Consider the following 15,310-nt stretch of genomic DNA (forward strand, 5'->3'; position numbering starts at 1 on the left):
TTTTCTATATTTTCCCTGACACATACTTTTCTTAAATCAATGAATGCAGACCAGTAACAAACTTAAATATGGGGGAAATGAAAGGGAAAATTCAGATAGACAAAAGTAATTTGTAAGTCATTATATCAAGTATATTTCAGATACAATTTTTGACTCATGTAATTATTTGTTATCATAGATTTCTAAGCAAATTCTCCTATTGTATTTAGCACTTTGATGGACACCCAAGCAAAACCTACAAAACTCAGCTCAGAAAATATAGAGAAATGTACTGTTGGACACACCCATATACTCAATCTGGATGTTGTAAAAGAATGTAAGGGGGGGAAGCAGAAACTTGCTTCCTCCTGATATAATGGTACTAAGAGGACAAGTGATAAAGCTAGAAAAACCAGCATCTATACATGAATTGTGTAACATTTGATGAATCACATATTTACAGTTTTCATACATTTAGATAGCAATTTTCTTAAAAGAAAGAATCACACTCGATTGTTTCCATCTTTATATCCTCAGAAATGAGCACAATAATGGTACATTCTTGGTGTGCAATGTATGTTGAATAAACGTACATATTTTTAACATTTCAGAACTTCAACTTTCTTATCCATATGAAGTGATAATATCAGCTTCTGCTAAGAAGATTCAGTGAACCTTCACATGTAACTAAGTCTGACAAACCCTGAAAGAGCAGGTATTCAATAAGTAATAAGTCCTCTCTCCCTTCCACTCCCCTTCCTTTTTCTCTTTTCTCCCACATTTCACTATTCAGTGAATATTCAAAATCTATAAGGTTTTTTTCCCCACAATATGTATAGTGTCTGCCTGTTGATTGACTCATCAGAGATAGCTGTTATCAACAGTAACAGTAGCATATATAATATTTGAGTGTGTAGTCTGCTAGACATTGAGGTGCTAACTTTGTCAACTGCTTTGAAGGGAAAAAGCTGCCCACCGCCTCCCCATCACATCTGCATCAACCTTTAACTTCACTGACACTAGTCCAGGTAACATTAACTGTCTCTCTCCTCTTTGGAACAAGGACATCCTTCCTTTACTGAAACCTAGATGTTTCCCCACTAATGCTTCTAATCTGTCACCTATCTACATGCAGTCATTTGAATTTTCTTCCACAACCTAACATTTACATTTTTGTGGTTAGTCAGCTTTGAAAGATTATCGAAAAATTGCTTCATTGTCAGTAAGGACATATGGCTTAAGATTTATATGTATTCATTTCATTTTCTCATAACAACTGAATTCCCGGAGGGGTGAAACATCAAGTAAGCAATGACCATTTCTGTACCTTAAAACAGTGATTATAAAATTTGTTCTATAAATAAATGTTTCCTTTGCCTGCAGATAAATGCTAAATATAATTATATTCTTATAAGGTCAGAGTTATAAATATAATTCAGAATCATATTTAGCTTATTTTAACTCATTGCCTAGAATAAAACTATTAAAAAACACACACAAACTAAATGGATGCTACTAAATAACCAATGGATCACTGAAGAAATCAAACAGGAAATTTAAAAAATACCTAGAGAAAAATAACAATGAATAAGTAACAGTCCAAAACCTTTGGAAAAGCAAAAGCAGTTCTAAGATGGAAGTTTATAGCAATGCAATCTTACCTCAGGAAACAAGAAAATCCCAAATAAACAGTGTAACTTTGTATCTAAAGCAACTAGAGAAAGAGGAACAAACAAAACCCAAAGTTAATAGAAGGAAAGAAATCATAAAGATCAGAGCAGAAATAAATGACATAGAGACAGAGAAAGCGATAACAAAGACCAATGAAATGAAAAGCTGGTTCTTTGAGAAGACAAACAAAATTGATAAACCTTTAGCCAGACTCACCAAGAAAAAAACAAAACAAAACTGAGGGAACTCAAATAAAATTAGAAATGAAAATGGAGAAACTACAATAGACACCACAAAAATACAAAAGCTCATAAGAGACCACTATAAACAACTATTTGCCAATAAAATTGACAATCTAAAAGAAATGCACAAATTCTTAGAAAGATACAACCTTCTAAGACTGAGCCAGGAAGAAACAGAAAACATGAACAGACATATCAAAAGCACCAAAATTGAAAACATGATTTAAAACCTTCCAACAAATAAAAGTCTAGAACCAGATGGCTTCACAGGTGAATTCTATCAAACGTTTAGAGAAGAGCTAACACCTATCCTTATGAAACTCCTAAAAAAATTCCAGTGAAAGAAACACATGAATCAGCCATGGATTTACATGTGTTCCCCATCCCAATCCCCCCTCCCGTCTCCCTCTCCATCCCATCCCTCTGGGTCTTCCCAGTGCACCAGCCCTGAGCACCCATCTCATGCATCCAACCTGGGCTGGTGATCTGTTTCACCCTTGATAGTATACTTGTTTCAATGCTGTTCTCTCTGAACATCCCACCCTCACCTTCTCCCAGAGTCTAAAAGTCTGTTCTGTACATCTGTGTCTCTTTTTCAAACCACTACAATATTGTAAAGTAATTAGCCTCCAACAAATAAAAATAAATGGAAATTATATATATATTAAATAAAAATATATAAATATAAAAAAATAAATTACTTGCCAATCCCAAGCAAAAAAAAAAGAAAAAAGAAAAGAAACACTCACAAGTTTATTCTATGAAGCCACCATCATCCTGATGCCAAAACCAGACAAAGACATCATGAAAAAAGAAAATTACAGGCTGATATCACAGATAACCATAGATACAAAAATATTCAACAAGGTACTAGCAAACTGAATCCAACAATACATTAAAAGGATCATACACCATGCTCAAGTGAGACTTATCTCAGGGATGCAAGGATGCTTCAATGTCCACAAATCAATTTTTATGTTAACCTTATTAACAAACTGAAGAATAAAAACCATATGATTATCTCAATAGATGCACAAAAATCTTTTGACAAGTCCAATACCCATTTATTATAAAATCCCTCCAAAAAGTGAGCATAAAGGGAATCTACCTCAACATAATAAAGGCCATATAAAGCAAACCACAGCTAACATTATCCTAGATGGTGAAAAGCAGAACTTGCCCTGTACTATCAGAAATAAGAAAAGGATGTCCTTATTTGATGTTGAATTTTCATTCAACAAAGTTTTGGTAGTCCTAGCCATAACAATCTCTCGCTCATATCAGGAAGTTTCCATAAGCCTCTTATCCTTATTCATCAGAAGGCAGACAGAAAGAAAACCACAATTACAGAAAACTAATCAAAGTGATCACATGACCCACAGCCTTGTCTAACTCAAAGAAATTATGAGCCATGGCGTTTAGGGTTACCCAAGATGGAGGGATCATGGTGGAGAGTTTTGACAAAATGTGGTCCACTGGAGAAAGGAACGGCAAACCACTTCAGAATTCTTGCCTTGAGAACCCCATGAACAGTATGGAAAGGCAAAAAGATAGAACACTGAAAGATGAACTCCCAGGTTGGTAGGTGTCCAATATACTACTGGAGAAGAGTGGATATATAACTCCAGGAAGAATAAAGAGATGGAGCCAAAGCAAAATGTCTAGTTGTGGATGTGACTGGCAATGGAAGTAAAGTCTGATGCTGTAAAGACCAATATTGCATAGGAACCTGAAATGTTATGGTCCATGAATCAAGGCAAATTGGAAGTGGTCAAATAGGAGATGGCAAGAATGAACATCAACATTTTAGGAATCAGTGAACTAACATTGACTGGAGGTGCGAATTTAATTCAGATGACCATTATATCTACTACTGTGGGCAGAATCCCTTAGAAGAAATGGAGTAGCCATTATAGACAACAAAAGAGTTCAAAATGCAGTACTTGGGTGCAATCTCAAAAATTATAGAATGATCTCTGTTCATTTCCAACGCAAACCATTCAATATCACAGTAATCCAAGCCTATGCCCCAACCACTAATGCCAAGAAGCTGAAGTTGAAAAGTTCTCTGATGACCTATAAGATATAGGTTATGTGATATGATATCTTATCTAATAAGATATATTATATGATATTATATATGATATATGATATCATATCTTATCTTATGATATCATATATCATATAAGATATATGATAACTTTTAGAACTAACACACACACACAAACAAAAGATGTGCTCTTCATAGGGGACTGGAATGCAGAAGTAGGAAGTCAAGAGATACCGGGAGTAACAGGCAAGTTTGGCCTTGGAGTAGAAAATGAAGCAGGGAAAATGCTAACAGAGTTTTGCCAAGAGAATGCACTGGTCATAGCAAACACCCTCTTCCAACAACACAACAGATGACTCTACACCTGGACCTCACCAGATGGTCAATACCAAAATCAGATTAATTATATTCTTTGCAGTCAAAGATGGAGAAGCTCTATTGAGTCAGAAAAAACAAGACTGGGAGATGACTGTGGCTCAGATAACAAACTCTTTATTGCAGAATTCAGACTTAAATTGAGGAAAGTAGGGAAAACCACTAGACCATTCATCATCCCTTATGATTATACAGTGAAAGTGACAAATAGGTTCAAGGGATTAGATCTGATAGACAGAGTGCCTGAAAAACTGTGGAAGTGTACAGGGAGGCAGTGATCAAGGCCATTCCCAAGAAAGAGAAGGGCAAAAAGCCAAAATGGTTGTCTGAGAAGGCCTTACAAATAGTTGAGAATAGAAGAGAAGATGATGACTGCAGCCATGAAATTAAAGGACACTTGTTCTTTGGAAGAAAAATTATGACCAACCTAAACAGCATATTAAAAAGCAGAGACAGCACTTTGCCAACAAAGGTCCATCTAGTCAAAGCTATGGTTTTTCCAGTAGCCATGCATGAATGTGAGAGCTGGACTATAAAGAAAGCTGAGTGCTGAAGAAATTATGCTTTTGAACTGTGGTTTTAGAGAAGACTCTTGAGAGTCCCTTGGACTTCAAGGAGATCAAACCAGTCAATCCTAAAGGAAATTGGTCCTGAATATTCATTGGAAGGACTGATGTTGAAGCTGAAAGTGAAGCTCGAATACTTTGACCACCTGATGTGAAGAGCCAACTCTTTAGAAAAGACCCTGATGCTGGAAAAGACTGAAGGCTGGATGAGAAGGGGATGACAGAAGATGAGATGATGGGATGGCATCACTGATTCTATGGACATGAGTTTGAGCAAGCTCCAGGAGTTGATGATGGACTGGGAAGCCTGGCATGCTGCAGTCCATGGAGTCTCAAAGAGGTGGATATGACTGAGTGACTGAACTGAACTGAACTGAGCCATAGCAATCAGAGGGGAAAAAAGCAATAAAAGAATGTAAAATGGAAAAGAGGAGTAACCTGTAACTGTTAGCAGATAGTATGATACTATTCATAGAAAATCCTAAAGATCCCACCAGAAAACTACCGAAGCTAATCAGTCAGTTCAGTACCATTGCAGGATTCAAATTAATACAAATAAATCTCTTTTTGTATACACTTTCATTACTATATATGAACAGTGAAGAAGAGCAGAAAGAGATATTAAGGAAACAATCCCATTTACTATTACATCAAAAAGAATTAAAATTTTCAAAACCTAGGAATAAATTTACCTAGGAGACATAAAAACCTCTCCTCTGAAAACTCAAAGACACTGATGAAAGAAATTGAAGATGACACAAAGAGATGGAAGGATATACCATGTTCTTAGATTGGAAGAATCAATATTATCAAAATGTCTATACTACCTAAGGTAATCTACACATTCAATGCAATCTTTATCATTATCAGTGACATTTTTCACAGAACCAGAAGTCTCTAAAATTTATATGGAAAAACAAAAGGCTACCAATAGCCAAAGCAATTCTGAGAAAGAAAAATGGAGCTGGAGGAATCAGACTCCCTGACTTCAGACTATACTACAAAGCTAAATTAATCAAAATAGTATGTCACTGGCACAAAAACTGAAATATAGATCAACAGAGCAGGGTAGAAATCCCAGAAATAAAATCACACCCCTATAATTAATTAATCTACAACAAAGTCGGCAAGAATATACAATGAAGAAACAGACATAGAGAACAGACTTATGGACATGGGGAGAGAGGAGGAGAGGGTGAGATGTATGGAGAGAGTAACATGGAAGCTTATGTTACCATATGTAAAATAGATAGCCAACGGGAATTTGCTGTCTGGCTCAGGGAACTCAAACAGGATCGCTGTAACAACCTAGAGGGCTGGGAGGGGAGGGAGATGGGAGCGAGATTCAAGAGGGAGGAGATATATGTATACCTATGGCTGATTCATGTTGAGGTTTGACAGAAAACAGCAAAATTCTGTAATGCAATTATCCTTTAATTAAAAAATAAATAAATGGAAAAAAATGTTCTGCCTCAGGCATAAATTCCCCCAAAATAATATATTTCAAATAACTTATCTGTACACTTTGAACAATTTTGTTAGATGACTGAAGAAAATCTGAAGATAAAAGCATAAATGTTAAGTATGCATTGTATAGTTTAAATAAAATTTGACTATAAAGTGTGAAAATGGAAAAAATCTAAATTAGTACAGTGCATATAAGAAAATCTAGGAACTTCCATGGTGGTCAGTGGTTAACACTCTGCACTTCCACTGCAGGGAGTGCAGTTTCGATCCCTGGTCAGGGAACTAAGATTCTACCAGCTGGAGCAGAGGTCATAAATAAATAAGAAAATCTGAAATACAAATTCATAATTCAATTGGTAAACTCAAATATTACAGGCAGATATTTTGACCACTTCATTTGCATTGTTAGAAGTTTGCATAGTCAGGTATCATTTAGAAATTAGGATTGTTTAAGTTAAATATAATAGTGACTTTGCAATTTATTACCCACACAAGGACATTCTTAAAGTGTAAGGGGAAGTATAAATAAGTAGATGAGGAAACAGATATAAACAGTAACTGACTCAACCAACCAATATAAATGTTTGTTCATGGTACATAGTCCTATTCATGCATTTTTCTTCTTAAGAGCTGAGGCTGTGTTATGCATCTTTATATACTCTGACTAGTAAGGTATTTGCCATATGATACATAGTTAAATGTTTAAACTAATAGAGAGAATAAAATAATTGTTTAATTAAAATAAAATACAGAGATTTGAGTTTTGACCCCAAAAAAGAAACATCAGAATTTCATCCTTTCACTCCAGTTCTATAAATGTAGCCAAAACACCAATAGAATGTGTTTTACTGACATTTATCCTTGAAGACTAAATATAAATTTGACTAAATGATTTTTGAGAAAGGATTGATTAAAAATAACAACAAATGAGAAAACCAAGTATAGGAAAACCACTACTCCTTTTAAAATTACACGAAGCAAAAAAAAATAAAAATAATAAAAATAAAATTACGTGAAGTATAACTAAGGATTTCAAAAAATTATTCAGCAAATTTATAAGAAATAAAGCCATTCACACTTGATGAGTTAGAATAGCTGAACTAAATAACCCATGATACTTATCTTATAGATTTAAGATGCCTGGTTTCTTCAAATGAAAGACAGTTTAGACTGGAAGAAGTCTGGAAATATGGAAATAAAGTTCACAATAGAAAATATTAATAGGGTAATTAAAGGTCAGAAAATATGAGAAAAGGCTTGTAGCTTTGAGAAGGGCAGATAGCAGCTGACATGTAGAAGAACGATAAAGAAGCCAATGTTTATAAAAGCAGAGATTAAGTTCGTGAAATGGTACTTGACTGGCAGCTAGGAGGCTTTGTTTCCTTTCATCTTCATTCTGAATTAAATGTCTTGCCCTGCCCAGAGCCGCCCAGCCTGCCTCTTCCCAGCCTGAGGCCTGGGTCCATCACTCTGTGAGGAAACACCTCCAGCAAGTTGGACAAGCGTTCTTACAAAGTTGCTGCCGTTAACTGGGCCATCTGGGGATGCAAGGTCCCAGACCTCACAGAGGATGAGACGCCATGCCCGATGCGCTTGTGGGAGATGGCCTCCACCTCCGAGCCACGCAAGTGCGTCCGGTTTACCCACTGCCGGCACGTGACCATGGAGACAGCTGTCTTCATCGAGACTCTCCTGACCCTGTGTGTTGAGGTGCGGTGGTCCAGGTACAATTATCTTCCCCACCCAGGACCATGCAGCAGCTGGAAGGCTGAAACAGATGAGGAGTATCTGCGGTGCATAGAGCAGACACTATTCTTCAAGGATAGGTGGCTCAGCATGATTCTGGACGATGGTGGGACCTCACCAACCTCATTCACACCAAGTACCCACAGTTCGTGTCCAAGTCATCTCCAAAGAGACCACAACGGGGTCCACAACCTGTATAAGGTCATCACACACAGAGTCCTGAAGGTGCCTGCCATCAACGGTGATGACTCCATCACCAAGAACAAGTTTGACAACCTCTCTGGCTGCCAGGAGCCCTTCATAGATGACATCAAGTGGACCACAGGCAATGATTATGGTGGTGGAAGCAGGCTATGGCAACGTGGGCAAGGGCTGTGCCCAGGCCCTGAGGGGGTTTGAGGCCACGGCATCATCACGGAGATCTACACTATCATCACACTCCAGGTGGCCACGGAGGGCTATGAGTGACCACCAGCGATGAGGCCTGCCTGGAGTGCAGCATCTTTGTTACCACCATAGGCTGTATCAACAAAACTGTTGGCCTGCCCTTTAAAGAGATGAAAGATGATGTCATTGTGTGTGCAACTTTGACACTTCATGGACACTTTGACATGGAGATTGATGTCAAGTGTGCTGAATTAAAATGCTGTGGAGAAGGTGAACACTAAGACGTAGGTGGACTGCTACTTGTTGAAGAACGGGTGTCACATTATCTTGCTAGCCAAGGGCTAGCTGTCCAACCTGGGCTGAGCCATGGGTCATCCCAGCTTCGTGATGAGCTACTTCTTCACCAAGCAGGTGAGCTGTGGACCCACCCAGACAAGTACCCGATCAGAGTCCACTTCCTGCACAAGAAGCTAGATGAAGCAGTGGCTGAAGCCCCCTGGGCAAGCAGAATGTGAAGCTAACCAAGCTGACTGAGAAGGAGGCCTATTACCTGGGCATGTGCTGTGATACCCCTTCAAGCCTAATCACTACTGCTATTGAAAAGCAGACCTGCTCTTTGCCTTTGAGCTGCTGTCCTTGCCTGGGTCCCACTTCTCCTCCCTAAGAACAAATGGAACCACCTCTGAGGTTGGTTTGATAATGTCTGTCATCAACGCCTTGGGACTAGTCAGTCAGTCTTAGGCCTCTGCTGCATCCCTCATGCAGTTCCAAGTGTGGCACGGGGAATTGAGAAGTCCCTCCGCAAGTCCTGGTCAGGCTGGAGGTATGTGGGAGTTACCACAAGGAACCATGAGCTCAGGGACTTTGGAACTGTTCACTCAGTCCTTTCTTCTCATCTAGAGCCAGACATCTTGGAGTGCGAAGTCAAGTGAGGCTTAGGAAGCATCACTACGAACAAAGTTAGTGGAGTGATGGAATTCCAACTGAGTATTTCAAATCCTAAAGGGTGATTCTGTGAAAGTGATACACTCAATATGTCAGCAAATTTGAAAAGTGCAGCAGTGGTCACAGGAATGAAAAAGTTCAGTTTTCATTCCAATCCCAAAGAAGGGCCATGACAAAGGATGTTCAAACTACTGCACAATTGAATTCATCTCACAGGCTAGCAAAGGAATGCTGAAAATTCCCCAAGCTAGGCTTCAACAGTACATGAACTGAGAACTTCCAGATGTTCAAGATGGATTTAGAAAAGGCAGAGGAACCAGAAATCAAATTGTCAACATCTGTTGGATCATAGAAAAAGCAAGAGAGTTCCAGAAGAGTATCTACTTCTGCTTCATTGACTATGCTAAAGCCTTTGTGTGAACCACAACAAACTGTGGAAAATCTTTAAGAGGTAGGAATACCTGACCACCTTACCTGCCTCCTGTGAAACCTGTATGCAGGTCAAAAAGCAACGGTTAGAACCGAATATGGAACAATGGACTGGTTCCAAATTGGGAAAGGAGTATACCAAGGTTGTATATTGTCATCCTGCTTTTTTAACGTATATGTACAGTCCATAGACTTCTCCAGGTGAGCATACTGAAATGGGTAGCCTTTCCCTTCTCCAGGGGATCTTCCCAACCCAGGAATTGAACCCAGGTCTCCCAAATTGCAGGTGGATTCTTTACCAGCTGAGCCACAAGATGAGCCCTATATGTAGAGTACATCATGCGCAATGCCAGGTTGGATGAATCACAAGCTGAAATCAAGATTTCTGGGAGAAATATCCATAATCTCAGATATGCAGAGAAATATCCATAATCTCAGATATGCAGGTGACACCACCCTTATGGCAGAAAGCAAAGAAGAATTAAAGTGCCTCTTGATGAAGTTGAGAGAGGAGGGTGTAAAAGCTGGCTTAAAACTCAACATTCAAATAACTAACATAATGGCATCTGGTCCCATTACTTCATGTCAAATAGATGGGGGAGCAATGGAAACGGTGACAGTCTTTATTTTCTTGGGCTCCAAAATCTCTGCAGATGGTGATTGAAGCCATGAAATTTAAAGACACTTGCTCCTTGACAAACCTTGACAGAATATTAAAAAGCAGAGGCATTACTTTGCCAACAAAGGTCTGTCTAATCAAAGCTATGGTTTTTCCAGTAGTCATGTATGAACGTGAGAGTTGGACATTAAAGAAGGCTGTGCACTGAAGAACTGATGCTTTTGAACTTGGAGAACTCTTGAGAATCCCTTGGGTGGCAAGGAGATCAACCAGTCCATCCTAAAGGAAATCAGTCCTAGGTGTTCATTGGAAGGACTGATGCTGAAGCTGAAGCTCCAATCCTTTGACCACCTGATGTGAAGAGCCAACTCTTTAGAAAAGACCTCGATTCTAGGAAAGATTGAAGGCAGGTGGAGAAGGGGATGACAGAGGACAAGATGGTTGGATGGCGTCACCAACAACATGGACACGAGTTTGAGCAAGCTCCGGGAGATGGTGAAGGACAGGGAAGCCTCGCATACTGCAGTTCATGGGGTCGCAAAGAGTCAAACACGACTGAGTGACTGAACAACAACAACTCAGTCTTTCCTTAGGCTGGAAGTTGGCAGTAGCAGTCACAAAGCCATGCTCTTTACCAGCCAGGCCCTTGCTTGGTCTATGGACTTTAGACCATGTTCTTGGTTTATAGGCTCATTGGTTCCTCAACCTGTGACAGATGAGAAGGAATTATGTCAAAGAGTGTAGGGGAACTATCGGAGTTTGAATGCTCCTGAGAGCCTGGCTTAGTGCTGGGCATTCTCTTAAATCTCAAAACAATGATGTTGTTACCTTTAGTCCATATTTTACAGGGGTTGGAATATATTGGTAAGTGAGAAAGGATGAGAGAAGTGACAACCAGTGGTTGAGAGGGGGCCAGAGAGAAATAAAAGTGCATTGTAACTTGGTTCCCATCACAACTGTGGATCCAAAAGAGATTAACTTGGTTTATAAAGAAAGAGTAAGAAGGAGAGTTAGTAACATTTTGGTGCCTAAAAAAAAATCAAATGTCTTCCTCTCGAGTAGAATGTAGAAGTTATATTGAATACATGCACACACACACACACATATGTATATATAACATATGCACACATATAATATGTACAAATAACAGGACATAGGTAAGTATAAGTATGCTGAGCAATTCTCTACTCTTAATTTCCGTTCTTAAAGTAAGCAAATCCACCAGGTCTCTGGTAAATTACTTTGGCATCATTACTAACTTGGTAGCTATATATGATCTAGAGAAATTTAATTTTTCTGCAGGAATTGTTAGCAAGCTCAATTCCTTATAAGCAATACAAATCAGGGCACAAAATCCTAAGTGGACTCATTGACAATCAATATAGAAACATTTGACTGCCTAAAGAAAAATGGCAAAAATCATCGGGGGCTGAAATTAAACTGTTATGTTCAGTGCAGTCACTAAAAATTTAGTTCAACTACTAAACTTTCCTGCAGACAACCAAATAGGTCTTTCAAAAAAATTCAACTACTGTCTCATATGTAGAGATATAACTTTATAACTCAAAATTTTCTGCATTTTTAAAGAAAGCCATTGAAAATTTATTCATTCTTACCTAGGGACTATTCATATTTCTAGGTTGTGGGCTCCCAGGAAGTCATAATTCTTCTTATGTAAATACTATAAAACATCAGTATATTAAAAATAAAAATAAAATCAGTGAACATGAAATTCTGCAACATCTGAAGTTAAATTCAGTCAGACATGACTGAAGTGAATTAGCATGCATGCAAGTCAATTATACTTCCATTTTAAAATTTTTAATATTAAAAAATGTGTACATTCTTCAACAGTGGAGTTTGCTGTTATTCTCTCCAGTTAATAAGCAATCTTGGAATTTTTGCAGTGAATGTTGAGGAGCATGTATCTTCTTAAATTATGGTTTACTTTGGATATATGCCCAGGAGTGGATTTGCTGGAGAACCCCAGCGACGGCGAAGCCTGGTGGGCTGCCGTCTGTGGAGTCCCACAGAGTAGGACTTGACTGGAGCGACTTAGCAGCAGCAGCATGGTAGCTCTATTTTCAGTTTTTTAACAAACCTCCATGGTATTCTCCTTAGTGGCAATAGTGGCAATACCAATTTATCTTCCCATCAACAATGTGGGAGGGTTCCCTTTTCTCCATATCCTCTCCAGCATTTATTGTTTTTAGAGTTGCTGATGATGGCCATTCTGACCATTGTGAGGTGATAGCTCATTGTAGTTTTGATTTCAATTTTTCTGATAATTAGTGTTGTTGAGCATCATTTCATGTGCTTTTTGGCCATCCGTATGTCTTCTTTGGAGAAATGTCTTTTTAGATCTTCCTCCCATTTTTTGATTAAATTGATTTTTAGATGTTGAGCTGCATGAGCTGTTTGTAAAGTTTGGAGATTAATTCCTTATTCAGTAGAAAATGAATTTGAGCAAACTCTGGAAGACTGTGAAGGACAGAGGAGCCTAGCCGTACTCCATGCAAAGCGTTGAACACTTAGTGACGAAACAAGAACAATTCCTTGTTTGTCACTTCATTTGCAAGTATTTTCTCCCATTCTGTTGGTTGCCTTTTCATTTTGTTTATAATTTCCTTTGCTATGCAGAAGCTCCAAGTGTAATTAGGTCTGATTTGTTTATTTTTATTTTTATTTTCATTACTCTGGGATGTGGATCAAAAAAGATCTTGCTGTGATTTATGTCAGAGGGTGTTCTGTTTGTTTTTTTCTGAGTTTTATAGACTCTGATTTACATTTAGGTCTTTAATTCATTTTGAGTTTTGTGCATGGCATTAGAGAATGTACTAATTTCACTCTTTCACATGTAGTAATTTCCCAGCTTGACTGTTTAAAGAAGTTAGGACATAGAAGACGTGGTCCATATATACAATGAAATATTGCTCAGCCATTAAAAAAAGAATGAAATAATGCCAATTGCAGTGCATGGATGGACCTAGATACTGTCATACTGAGTGGAGTAAGTCAGACAGAGGAATACAGATGTCATATGATATTGTTTAAATGTGGAATTTTAAAAAAAGGTTCAAATGAACTTATTTACAGAATAAAATTAGAGTCACAGATGTATGGAAAAAAGTTGTGGTTACCAAGGGGAAAAGGGGTTGGGAGGGATAAATTGGGAAATTGGGATAGACATATAGACACCACTACATGTAAATAGATAATTGATAATAAACTATTGTATAGCACAGGAAATTCTACTCAATAGTCTGTAATGAGCTATATGGGAAAAGAATCTAAAAAAGAGTAGATATAAGCATATGCATTATTGATTCACTTTGCTGTAGAGCAGAAACTAACACAGCATACAAAATTCAAGTGATAATATTGAGATTGAGTACTTAGGTATTTGTGAAAAATTATTCTTAAAGTTTGTAATTTAAAAGTCAGTCAGACATTGGGTTCCACTTCCAGTAGTGACAGAGTAGCATATAGTAGATCAAGTCACTCTCAATTAATAATTCTAAACTGTGGATAATATACATATAAGCAACTATTTAAAGACTTTGGAGAGTCACCAAAAGCAGGAAAAAAATGAACAGATGTTAAATTTTCAGAGAGGAACTGCACTGGATGAGATAATACATATTTATAAGCCTTTCATCTAAAAGTACTATCTAGTCTTCATGGTGTGGAGCATCTGGAACTTAAGCAGAAAGATGTGGTCTTAACATGTTGGGAAGTAAGAAGATATATTTCAGGTTGCAAGAAAGATTTTAAAGGTGGGAGCACAGAAACTGGGTTGCTATAGATGGGGGAGCACTAAAATCTGAGCAAAAATTTTGCCAAACACTTTGGCTGATCACTGATTTTGTATTCCCGATGACCAGGAAGAAGGCAAAAAAAAAAAAAAAAAAAAAAAAACGGCTGACAGAAGTGAGCAGAACTTTCAAGCACCAAAGGGGAAATAGAGTTTAGATTCAATCCAGACAAGTATATTTTCTGCTAGAACGAAACCAACAATTGTCAGATGAAGATACAGAATCTAGAATCTTTAAAATGTATTAGTTCCAATGTTTAGAAGTCAATGGAAAGTTACTAGATGTGTTAAGAAACAGGGAAAGGGGACCCACAGTCAAGAACAAAAAATAATGGAAACTAAAGTCAAAGAGACAAAATTTTTGGAATAAGCAAAAACCTTGTCATGCATATGTTCAAGAGATGAAGGGAACTATGCTCACAGGAATGAACAAAGGATATATCTAAATATATAAATGGAAAATATATGCAAGAACTAAGTGGAAATTATAAAACTGAAAAATACAATATCCAAAGTAAAGATTAACTGGGTAGATTTAATAACAGATTGTCATATATAATGTCAAAGTAAATAATAATGAAAATATATCACAGCAGTATTTATTATTAAATTAAAGCAGTTCTAACTAAAGTGATAAGTATAACTTATATATTTATATTATAAAATAAAAATATATATTTCTCTCCAATGTCTGACTTATCACCTATAAAAGCTAGAAAATATGTGCAAAGTAAATATGTGCATACTAGGAAGTAGGACTAGCATAGATATTGATGGTATAGAAAATGGAGAAAACTGAAAAAAAAAAAAAAGAAAGAAACTGGAGAAAACTGACAAAGGTAAAAATTGGTTCTGAAAAAATTATTAAAATTGACAAATGATTAGAAGGGTTGGACAGAGAAATAAGAAAAACATATTACCAATCGAGTATAAAAAATTGACTATCACTAGAAACTCTCTAAAAATTAAAGTAAAATGAAGGAACATTCACAGTTTTAGCCAACAAATTCATCTGTTTCA

The 15,310-nt window shown here is 37.4% G+C and overlaps 1 pseudogene; it reads left to right on the forward strand.

Annotated features, from left to right (window-relative positions):
* The first annotated feature begins 5,697 nt into the window (after window positions 1-5,697).
* Window positions 5,698-9,083, forward strand: LOC122682266 (annotated as a pseudogene).
* The last annotated feature ends 6,227 nt before the right edge of the window (window positions 9,084-15,310 follow it).

Source organism: Cervus elaphus, chromosome 1 (genome assembly GCF_910594005.1).
Source record: "Cervus elaphus chromosome 1, mCerEla1.1, whole genome shotgun sequence".
NCBI lineage: Eukaryota > Metazoa > Chordata > Mammalia > Artiodactyla > Cervidae > Cervus > Cervus elaphus.